Source organism: Schistosoma haematobium, chromosome 4, assembly GCF_000699445.3.
Source record: "Schistosoma haematobium chromosome 4, whole genome shotgun sequence".
NCBI classification, from domain to species: Eukaryota; Metazoa; Platyhelminthes; class Trematoda; order Strigeidida; family Schistosomatidae; genus Schistosoma; species Schistosoma haematobium.
The window spans coordinates 19031121-19044249 of record NC_067199.1 but is presented as its reverse complement, the minus strand read 5'-3'; positions in this window follow the sequence as shown (position 1 = coordinate 19044249).

Sequence of the window (13129 nt, the reverse complement as noted above, 5' to 3'; positions counted from 1 at the left end):
TGTGCTACACGAACGCCCATAGTCTTAGAAGTAAAACGTCCGAGCTAAGTCTGATGGTGGATGAACTAAGTCTCGATATAATTTTTGTTACAGCAACTTGGTTCACTGTAGATATATAATGCTCTCCCATCATTGCAGGCTATATCTGTATTAAAAGTGATAGAGTTTCAAGTCGCAAGGGGGGAGGCATAATGTTATGCGTTAGGGATCACTTTCGTATACAATCAATCATATCGGAGGCTCATGTTAGTGGTACATGTGAGGTAGCATGTTGTAAGATTAAATCTCGAAATCGGTTGGTGACTATAGGAATAATATACCGTAGTCCGTGTTATCTTGCTGACGACTTTGTCCTAAGACACGTCTATTCTTGGAGTATGGTAGAATGTTGTCTCATCATTGGGGACTTCAACGCACCGCATATCAACTGGATAGAGCTTACAACTCCAGGTAGTGGTTTCGATAGCGACCTTTTACCTACTGTTATTCAGTGTGCACTTGTACGATGTATCACGAAACCGACACATATTGATTTGCAACATGATCCGTCACTGCTGGGCCTCGCCCTCACCCACCACTGTGAGGATGTCTTTGATATTCAGCACCTTCCCCCACTAGCGAACAGTGATCACGTTGTAATTCACTTTAAGTTTAGGACACATGGTATACAATTCGTATCTGCTCCACCCCGTCCCAATATCTGGCGAGCCAATATTCCGGCAATCAGAAACTGTGCTATCTCGACTGATTGGTCGGTCGACGCGGATGGATTGATCGAAGATGAATAGAATAAATTTAAGGCTACATTCGAGGCCGTAACGTCGCCGTTTATCCCATGGTCAGCACGTAAGCTATCACATTGCCCTCCATGGATTAATAAGGAAACCCGGAAGCTGTTAAAGCGTAGGAAACATTTCTGGGACTTATTCTTGTTGACAGGTCATGAGCCATTTAAGCGTGAGTACCAAAAATTCCGTAATATCTGTAAAGAAACCATAGCCGAATCCCATACCACTTACGAACGACAGTTAGTATATGATAGCCGTACTTGTCCGAAACGATTGTTTTTGTATGTTGAACGGCGAACGAAACATAGTGATGGTATTCCCCCTTTAATGTTACACGAAAATTCAGATTTATTAGCTGAATCAGATCGGGTAAAAGCTGAGACTTTTTCAAACTATTTTAGCGAAGTCTTCTCTACGTTTATTGTAACAAATACTTGTCCCGTTCACACCGAGATACCAACCATTGAATCTGTACAGGTGACTGAGGAGACTGTCCTTCCGTTGATAACTAACCTCAAACCTTGTAAGATACCGGGGTCTGACGGGTTATATCCACGGTTGCTGTCACCTCTTGCGGACATTATTTCAAAACCGCTCACGACACTCTTCAACATGTCCCTTTCACTCGCTCAACTCCCTAGAGATTGGAAAGACGCTGACGATGACACAGGTATTCAGTGTTTGACAACGCTTCTACCAGTAACACCTTCTAATATAATTCGTAACCACCCAGAGAAATCAAAAGACAGAGTCGAGGAGATCGTAAGAGTGTATTTGGCGATAACCAATATATCGGAATTCTCTGATCTAATCTGGCTAGCGGTTGCGGTTGATGTTGAGCACGGCGTTACCACACGTGATCTGGTGCTGATGCATGACCGAGCGCCTTCAGCTAGGTGAGTCCATTAAAACATGTGGTCAGCATCTAATGTCGAAAACTTACAGAGCTATTTATTTTAGGGATTTATTTACCGCTACAACGCTATAGTCAGTCCTGTATTTAAGGATGGTGTTAAATCTATCGAAGCGTCCAAGTCACTCGATTGAGATACGCGCAAAACAGAAGTTTCCAAAACAACGATTTGTCTACAATAGCGGTTCTTTACTGAATAACAAACAAAATTTATTTACAAACCTCAACTTGTGAGGCGTTTGGGGCGTTTAAACGCGTCCTTCATGTATGAGACTAAAAGGGCTTCCTGTAACAGTAACAAAGAATAGTTATAACATACGACAGTACAAAGGACAGTTGGTAGTTGTGTTTAAATTTGATAACAGATTACGAACAACCGAAACCCGAACCAAGAGCAAAAAATATGGAAACTGTTGCGTTTAAACAAATTCACAAAACTGTGGATAACGGCTACAGCGATTAAGATACAGTAATTATAATGATAAATACAATGATAAGTACAATAAACGTTGCAAGTATATGTGAACATTTCAGAATATTACAGTACAACTTGCGTTACAACATAGGTGTGAAAATTGTTGGGAATACAACTACCTACCGAATGTAAATAAGTAGTATAAGACAATATACAAAAGAGTAGAAAGGGAACGAGTAGGAACGTAAGACAAACTTAACAGATGGTCTGAGACATATCGTATCTAACTACCGACCTGTAAGTCTAACTAGCATTGTCTTTAAGTTACTTGAAAATATAATTCGAGTTAGGTTGCTAAGCCACATAGATTCACACAATCTGTCAGCTTCTGAGCAACATGGATTTCGCAGCAAGCGTTCATGCTTGACTAACTTATTGCGAGAGAGGATTGAGTGGCAGCCTTAGATAAAGGTCTGTCTGTCGATGTGATGTTCATAGATTTTAGCGAAGCATTTGACATTTTCTCACGCTTACATCTTATGCGGAAGCTCACGAGCTTCGGAATAATAGGTACTGTAGAGAAGTCAGTCAGTAACAACGTAAAACTTCGTACGTACGTACATCAGTTCGAGTTGCCACACCACATTAGCACACAGATGCAGTGGTCGATTCAAATCCCGTAGTGGTAGAGGTAATAAGAGTATAAGCAGTAATCAGGAAAATTAGTGTTTGGAGATGTTATTTAAAGAGTATAATCCAGTGAAATAAATTTGGAAAGAGGAAGAAAGGGACATGAAGAATTCAGAAGATTAGAATTTGGGAGAACACAAAGAGTGTATGCACCTGCACCATTGCAAACGATTTTGAGCCATGTCATTCAGGGTCTCTAACCATTGGTTGCTATCACCTCGCGGTCCCCAACCAGGTAGTCTAAACCTACCGACATGACTCAGTCCACTTGTCAGTGACTTCATGGACTTGTGCCATGTTTTGGTCTGGCCGCCCCTAGCTCTCTTCCAACCTACTCCTATACCACTGAACATCGCACGTCGAGGTAGTCGGTGGTTGGGCGTACGTAACACGTGTCTCAGCCATCTCAACTGATGAAGTTTCACTACGTCATCAATGGATTTGCCATCCTTACCTAGTACCCGTATCCTAACAGCTGCGTTACTTACTCGATGGTCCTATGATATACGAGCAATGTTTCGAAGACACCTATGATCAAATGCTAGTAACCTACGAATATCCTCTACTCCTACCGGCCATGTTTTACTGCCATAAAGTAGGACGGGACGAACTGCTGCGCAGTAAACCCGTCCTTTGGTTGATAGACAGATATCCCGCCTACGCCACAAATGACGCAAGTTGGTAAAAGCTTGTCGGGCCTTCTGTATCCGTGCTGAGATTTCGTCACACACCAGACCATAAGGGCTGATGAGACTTCCAAGATAAGTGAAGCGATCGACACGCTCAATTACTTCACTCCCTATCATTAGTTCGGGTGTCAATGCAACCCAATCCTGAAGCAACATTTTGCATTTCGAGGGGGAGAATCGCATCCCGAACATGCTTGGATTGTTGCTTAGAGTGGTCAGAAGACTCTGCCTTTTTTCAGCGTCTTCATCAAATAAAACTATGTCATCTGCTTATTCTAAGTCAACAAGTGAACCTCCCGGTAGAAGTTCAACCCCTGGAAATCTAGATGAGGAAAGTGTTATCTCTAAAAGTATGTCAATGACAAAGTTAAACAAGAATGGGGAGAGTGGACAACCTTGACGAACACCACTTGAGGTAAACAATTCTGATGACAGTTCGCCATAAGCTCTCACTCGATCTGTTGTGTTCGAGTAGAGAGCCTTTACAAGGTTAATGTACTTCTTTGGTACTCCTTTCAGTGACAAACACTGCCATAGAACCTTACGATCAACAAAGTCGAATGCTGCTTTAAGGTCGAGAAATACTACGATTGTGGGGCGTTTGAACGCGTGTGTGTGTTCTAGAACCTGACATAGTGTGAATATGTGGTCTATACAACCACGTCCATGTCGGAAACCAACCTGGTTTTCTCTAGTCTGCTCTTCACGAGCCTTAGTTAGGCGTCGAAGTATTATTGAAGCTAATATTTTGGATACTATATTAGTCAAACTGATTCCTCTGTGATTGTCACAAGAGGACTTTTGTCCTTTCTTATAGACTGGCACAATCAGTGATTGAGACCAGTCAGATGGGATTACGTCCAGTTCCCAAATTCTACCTAAGACCTCAGTTAATCTCACTGCTAATACTGAACCACCATCCTTAAAAATCTCAGGAGTAAACCTGTCAGGGCCTGCTGCTCTCCCTCGCTTCAGATTTCCTATGGCTTTTTCAACTTCGTAAATAGACGGAGGACCTACATTAACTTGCCATTCAGGTTGACTGGAGATCGTGGGAAACCGAAGTGTGGCTGAAGGCCAGTTGAACTGATCCCTGAAGTGTTCTGCCCGTCGATCCAATCTCCTGGATTGAGAATGTATAATATGTCCGTCTTTCTCTGAGATTGTTTCGCTAACAGTTGGGTTCCTAATACCGGTTTCCTTAACAAGCCTGAACAATTGTCTGCTATTACCTATTACCGCTGCCTTTTCCATCTCTCTTGCTTTCGCCACCCACCACTGTTCGCGATCATTGCGTAGACTTCTTGTCAGCTTGCGCTTAAGCTGACGCCGGCGAGGCCACGGGAAGCAGCATCAGGGCTTCCAGATACACGAAGTGTGAATCGAGTCGGTTCTTTATTTTGGCATGGTGAGGTCAGATGAATGACGCTACTCGGATCCTGTATGCGCGTTTCGGAGACGCAGCACACATGGATGGCTTGGGATTCTAAAGTCCTAGCTAAGGAAGCCTGTCGTCCTATTTGGCACAGTGTTCGGACGTTCAAAGCTCCTACGTGTAGTTTAGAGCGTGGTTTCAGGAGACCAGGAATAACGTCCCGCGTACTCGAATCGTTTGCCCTAGCGGTGCGATGTGATAAAAAGACGTGAGGAGGGTTAGTCATGGAGATATGAGAGGTATTAGGAGGTGTGGGAAGGATTTGAATGTGACCAACTTGGTCTCGTGTGCTGTTACGGGTATGAGGGCTGATATCACTTCCCGGCTGTCCACACCGTGGAAGGGTATTTCTTGAGGAACCTGAAAAGGAAATTGGATTAGTGTTGGTCTTAAAGACCTGGGAGCGTGACTGCAGAGCCCAAGGGACAACTGCTTGAGGCCGGTTGCGCACGGCTTTTTCGTGGAAGGTTTTTAATGTGTTAGCTCCGTTCTTCAAAGGGCCTTACCGCTGGAGACGGAAATCCGTGAGGTAAGGTGAGGCGTGACACTTTTAGGGTCGGCCTTTTCTAACCCCACCCCTCCTTGTGGAAAGGCAGCATCGCTGCAGATGCTGTTTGTCCGAGGGAAACACCTTACTGCTGTCACACCCCTCTGTAGTCAGCAGTACGACTTCGCCCTCAGACCTTGAGTTGCTTCTTTTAGTCTTACCGTTCTCCAATCGACCTGCCTGGCATGGTAGAACCTACAGGAACATATGTTCCAGCCAATATAGCTCGGTTGAGTCATTACGATAGGCAAGCCTGACCACCGCGTCAAGGTAGCAGCTTCGGTCCGATTGGAAGGCGGCCAAAGTTGTGTACCTCGAGGCACCATCTAAGGCCCTCTACTTTTCCTTCTCTACATTAATGAGTTACCGCTGTTACTTAGGTCGCCGACATTATTGTTTGCGGATGATGTAAAAATCTGGAGAACAATAAAAAATGAGGCTGATCATCTGGATCTTCAAGCTGACTTAGACGATTTAGTTAGATGGGCTCGAGAGTGGGGCTTAGAAATCAATGCTAGGAAGAGTGTGCTAATGCACATTAGTCACGGTAATAGTTACCATTATACTATTGATGGTAGATCTCTTCCATGCGTTCAAGAACATAAAGACCTAGGAGTAATAATAGGTCATGACTTAAAAACAACTACGCATTGCAACGCAGCTGCTGTCAAAGATTTTCATGCGTTATGGTCACTTCGCCAAGCGTTCAAATCTTTTGACGAGGAAATGTTTCGAATTTTATATCCCACCTATGTAAAACCACATTTAGAGTACTGTATCCAAGCAGCTAGCCCATGTCTTGTAAAGTTTGTTAGCTCACGCGAACGTGTCTAGTGTGTGGAGACGAAATTAGTGAAGGGTCTTTCTAAACTCCCTTACGATGAGCGTTTAAAACACCTTCACCTTTTCCCCTTGTCGTATCGTAGAACGCGAGGTAATCTTATAATGTCATTTCTTATCATTAATTATGATTTGGGCGTCAACATGTCTTATCTTTTTGCTCCATTCAGCACTAATAATCTCCGACGTCACAGCAAGAACGTTCACAAATCGCGATCTAATAAAATTAAAGCAGGGTCCCGTTTTTCTCATCGAGTGGTCAATGACTGGAACGCCTTACCCGAACAAGTGGTATCAGCCCCATCAGTGGATATTTTCAAGGAAAAGGTGGACCTTCATTGGAAGGCAATCTGTCAGGATTAACACAGGTTCACCAACCTACTATTCTTATTACTGAAGACTGATAACGACTATGTATGCTTAGAATGAATGTAAGCTCAGTATTGCATGAGTATATGGTGTATTTCAACTAAACTATAAACATAAAAAGCGAATCCTTAGCCTTTTGCCCAGCATCTTTTTGTTTTCGGCTGTATTAAACCGGCTGTTGATCTTATGTTGAACGTTTCCCCATCTCCTCTGAATATTAGGCATAGTTTCCTCAAATTACCCGCATGTGCCTCCTTTTACTTACGCCTGTTACTCCTAATGGAGCATAGGCCGCCGACCGGCATTCTCCAACCCACTCTGTCCTGGGCCTTCTTTTCTAGTTCCATCCAATTCTTGTTCATTTTTCTTATGTCTATCTCCATTTCCCGGCGTAATGTGTTCTTTGGTCTTCCTCATTTCCTTTGGCTTTCAGGATTCCATGTGAGGGCTTGTCTTGTGACGCAGTTAAGTGCTTTCCTCAATGTGTGTCCTATCCACTTCCAGCGCTTCTTCCTAATTTCTTCCTCCGCTGGGATCTGGTTTGTTCTCTCCCACAGTACGTTGTTGCTAATAGTGTCCGGCCAAAGGATCCGAAGTATTTTGCGTAGGCAACTGTTAATAAACACCTGTATTTTCTGGATGATGACTTTCGTAGTTCTCCAGGTTTCTGCCTCATACAGTAGAACCGTCTGTATGTGCCTCTGTTCAATCACCATCGTCTCTAGCTTTTCGATCTTCAGAATGGCATGTTTGAAGTATTTTGAAACTAACACTGTCAGACTGTCTTTTCAGTATCTTCATAACAATAATAATAATAATAATAATATATTTCTGCATGTGCAGGTACACACCATTTCATTGGTGAGCACGTCATCTAAAATTCTTGCGATTTTGTAAAGCTGTCTCGTACCTCCCCTTTAGTATTTTACGCAGATTTTGCACTGCAAGATTTCCCGTTTTTTGATCAATTAACATTTGATGTGGTTCTTGTTTCACTCCAAAATAAAGTAGTGAAGCGATCATCTGTTATAACATGTTTGGCCTTCTAGATCACCAGAATTCTTATTGAAAAGTTCTGTCTTATCTCATCAATGGCTCAAAGACTCCCAAACGATGTGAGCTTACCTAATTCCATTTGCTGGGTTTCCGTTATGGCAGGAGTTGCATTAAATACGACAGGGACAGATTTACGAAGATGTTGTGGCTTATTCGCTGATTAAAGTAATCGGAGGTTGGCAGATGTTGATATTAAGCCATCCATTTGCTATACAACGTTTAGACGCTTTGATTCCACTTAGTTAGAGTCAAGTATACCGCAGTGACGAAATGCCATGTTCAACCAGGCATGTTACATATGCTGTCGAAATACACGAACCAGCTCCCGATAAGTTGAGGTGAGTGGAAAAGGAACCAGATAATTCACTAAGTTTTAAATCATCAGTTCCTTTTACATTCCACATAATTCCATTTTACATGTGGTTTCCAAAGAAAGCATCAATGATCAGCATTCGAAATACCCAGATGCACTTTAAAGACAGGAAGTGTCTTCTTAACATGACTTGAATTTTTCAGAGTTTAGCTTTAGAAAATAATCTTTTGAGAGCGCGGAATTCGTTATTATGCATTACATTATTGGTGTCACTTGAACTCATGGTTAACCGATATCCCTAATTACGATTATATCCTTATTCACGATTTAAGCGTTAATATATCTTACATTTTCGCTCCCTCCAGCACTGATAGTCTTCCAGGTCATAGCAAGAAGGTTCAAAAAACCATTTTCGTACCATTTTCCTAGTGTAAGAGAAGTAGATTTTCGCCCCTTTCATTCGACTAGTTTTGCTGTTCAGATTGGACTTATGTCAATAGTTTGTCCGAAACCAAAGGTCCATCTTGGTCATTAAAACATCTGAGAGCGATCTGTATTGTGAGTCTCCTCTGTTTGTAGCTTTCTATGTGATAGACGTAACACCTGGTGTAATGAAGCGTGTATAGATCTTCACATGGGTGCTAACAATAGGCCCAGCAAATTCGATCCCAAATGGGTATGTGAGACTTGTGGTAAACATGTTATAGTCCTTTGAATGGGATAACGAAAAAATTTATTAGCACAAAAGAAAGATTGATCATAAAGTGTGCACACGTTCAAAAATTCGTAGTGAGGCAAGGTTTAATGGCAATATCTAGTCTCGAGAAGTAAAATGGTAGGGAGGAAAGTTAAAACTGCATTTGCTGTTCCATCAGATCATGGTCTGACAGACTAAAACAGTCCTAACCCCAGGATATCTAAAACGTTAAGGAGTAGATTGGTTGTTTTGATGACTCTCATGTCTGAGACTTCTCAAAATCTAACTGACAAAGTTAACAAGCCTCACTTGAAGTCAAGGTTGCAGAAGTGACCCGAATGATTAAAGGAGACAGAGATAATAAACTCTAGCTATTGAAGATCACCTACTGTTGGTCTGAAATTAAGACTGTCGTTTTCGTAACCATTCGTACAACTAAACGTCAGCTACCACCTGGAATTTATATCCACTCAGCTAGAACTGAGGAAGCCAGAATGAGGCATGACAAGTTTAGATTAATACCAGTCACTGGATTAGTGAAACTCTAAGAACATTATAACTGGGAAGGGATGAAAAATATCAGGTCACAGAGTGTTTGTTATATAGGATTCAAACCCCACATTGATAGGGTACATATACGGAGTCTGCGGACCAATATGTGTTTGCAATAAAGGAAACTAACTGCTAACGTACGAATTCCTCAATTTTCCCGTACAGCATGAATGGGCCTCATGAACCGAGAGATACAAAATTTTCATTTGATAGCCTCAACAGCACTACAGGTATCTCTCTATAATCTTGAGCAATAGGTAGTTCTACTCAAAGTGTACTTCATTTAATGGGAATTTATTCATGCAATTTTCTTAGAGCTCCTTTAAACGAAGTCCAAACTATTTATAAGGACATGTTAACTCGATAATAATTTTACCACTTCCAACTGTTTTTCATAACTAAATCTTTACCGAGAGACGTTGGTATTACAGAGGGATAACTCGGAGAAAACATTTCCGTCCACAAACACTCGAACTATTTGAAAATGTAACTTTATAATAGTAATATATTTCTGCAAAGGCAAGTAAAAACGTCATTTCCACAGGCATGATCTACAAATTACAACACTTATTGGCTCACAGAATTCATCCCATGTAGGGTTGTTAAATAAATATAATCTATAAAAGTGAACATCAGTTCATTCGTGCAAATGCCTTTGAGCGTTGATGATTAGGTTTATGCTTTAGTATTACACTGAGTGCAGTTTTCAAAATATTTCAAAAGTGACATCGCGTCCACGTTACACACCAGATCCAATCTCGGCACAATTGTGTTAAAATCCTGGTCGTGCTAAGTATTTATGGAATACAACTTTTTAAGTTTATAGTTGCTATGAAGTAGACTTGTAGGGCGCTTGGTGTGAACTATGACCTTGGGAAAACGCGTACATCGAGTTTTTCCCAGTCATCAGAAGTTCCACAGCTATGCCTTCAGAGCAAGATTCTGAAAAATCGAGAAACAGAGAAGCAGCAAGGCATTTGGATATGAACGCTAAACAATGCTTAACATTTTGTAGTGGAAGAGCCAGAAGTATGATAAATTATTAGATTAAATCCATACTAGCTCTTGTAGCTAGAGTGAAATGTGATCAAAAGCTCCAGATGAGAGAATGCAGTAACAAAGAACAATGAGCTGTGGTATTTACCAAGGTGGGATGAGTTCAAGTGAAGGAATGGAAGTCAAGGTTGGAATAAGGAAGGCTGTTTATTAGGACAGGAAGTGCATGTCGAGAGTAAAGTGTTAAGAAAACTAATAACCATATCTTTTGTTGTCTGATTTTTTTATTATTTTTTCATCCGATGCTTGCCACACAGTCTTAATGTAAAAGCCTGAGTTAGAGTGTTATAGGTTGCCTTATTAGAATAGCTTGTCCAGCATAAAATTATAAACATGAGTCTGAATGATGAGCGCTTGAGAACAAAATGCCTGATACAATCAAAATGTATGTCCTATCCACTTTCAACGCCTCTTCTTAATTTCCTCTTTAGTTTGAAGCTGGTTTGTTCTTTCTCACGGTAGGTTATTGCGGATGGTATCCAGCCAAAGACAATGGGCACACTCAATAGGTAACAGTTGATACCATTTTGTACTTTTCTGATGATAGTTGTAGTAGTTCTCGAAGCTCTAGTTTCGTACAGCAGAACTGTCTTGACGTTTGTTGACAGTTGTTATGAGTTCCAAATGTTATTTAATCGGCGGAATGCTGCTCTGTTCGGTTCTCTATGGCGTGATCCAACGAGAGCCAAGTTGAACCTCCTCATGTCTGTTTCTATTTGACTAGTCCTTCCGGTAACCCACATTGTCCGAACGTTCCATATACCTCTATTAAATTTTACTCTGGTTGCTAGAAGAAGCGTCGGCATCTTGACTTTCAAAGAATCTCAGGTTTCATCATGAGGTGTCATAATCCTTCTTTCAACTCGAGGAGCAGAGTTTAAATAGTTTAATTTATTTATTCTGGTTGGTAATTTTTGGCAAAATTGTTTTCCACGAGATAGAGTTAACGATCCCACATTCAACTCTCCGTTGTATGAGCTTGGGATCGATAGTAGCTCTAGAAGAGCAAGAGGTGGAGTTAAGAAGTACAGAGCTGTCACAAAAATTGTCCACAATAAGGTTGCGTGTGGCCAGCCTCATGCAGATCCCTTGGATACTGTGATCACGCTCTCAGGTTACTAAGACCGACTCTGACCTGATTTCCTTTTCAGGTACCTCCAGAAGAGCGCTTACATGGTGTGGGCAACCGGGGAGTGATAACCGCTCTCATTTCTCTAACAGCACTCAGCACTGTGTGCATAATAAATTTCCCTCCTCAATTCCTACTTTCCCTCCTTGCTCGACTGTCAACTGAAGTGCGCGAGATACTGTCCCAGGTCTACTGAAATTTCTCTACAGCCTACACCATGTGGCGAGCATCGGATGAAAAAATAATAAAAAAATCAGACAACAAAAGATATGGTTATTAGTTTTCTTAACACTTTACTCTCGACATGCACTTCCTGTCCTAATAAACAGCCTTCCTTATTCCAACCTTGACTTCCATTCCTTCACTTGAACTCATCCCACCTTGGTAAATACCACAGCTCATTGTTCTTTGTTACTGCATTCTCTCATCTGGAGCTTTTGATCACATTTCACTCTAGCTACAAGAGCTAGTATGGATTTAATCTAATAATTTATCATACTTCTGGCTCTTCCACTACAAAATGTTAAGCATTGTTTAGCGTTCATATCCAAATGCCTTGCTGCTTCTCTGTTTCTCGATTTTTCAGAATCTTGCTCTGAAGGCATAGCTGTGGAACTTCTGATGACTGGGAAAAACTCGATGTACGCGTTTTCCCAAGGTCATAGTTCACACCAAGCGCCCTACAAGTCTACTTCATAGCAACTATAAACTTAAAAAGTTGTATTCCATAAATACTTAGCACGACCAGGATTTTAACACAATTGTGCCGAGATTGGATCTGGTGTGTAACGTGGACGCGATGTCACTTTTGAAATATTTTGAAAACTGCACTCAGTGTAATACTAAAGCATAAACCTAATCATCAACGCTCAAAGGCATTTGCACGAATGAACTGATGTTCACTTTTATAGATTATATTTATTTAACAACCCTACATGGGATGAATTCTGTGAGCCAATAAGTGTTGTAATTTGTAGATCATGCCTGTGGAAATGGCGTTTACCTGCCCTTGTAGAAATATATTATGTTATTATAATACCGAAATTTCCAAACTGCATCACAATCAAGCACTTACTTTTAATCGTGAAGGAAAATGGAATAAAACAATGCCGAAAATCACACTGCACCGTGAATTTGAATCAGACATGAGAAAAATGAATAACAACCGGAATAGATTGACAAGAACGTATGGCGAATGGTTTTGGGCGTCCTATCATTCTTCACGAGGGATAATAGTCGTACGTACATACCAAATGCTCAGAGAAATGAGATTTGTCACAACGTGAACAAAATATTTCAAAATGGCTTATTTGATGTGAGAGGCATTGAAACAGCATTGACGTCAAAGATTGCTTAGAAGCGGTTAAATTATGTCAAGATTATCACACGTGACATCCGCAATAGGAATAGTTGAGAGGACCAATGCCTAATTTGAAATCGGTGATTTATTGAGGTTACTTATGTCTAGATATTTTCTACCTATCATAAGTACACATCAGCGCAATATGTTGTGGGCTAGGAAATGAATGCAAATTTGAAATGTGATTTTTTTATCAGTTTGATCACAACAATTTTAGGGTTCACAACTGGCTCGATGGATTACATCCTAGGCTACTGAAGGAATTATCTAACTTCGTTGC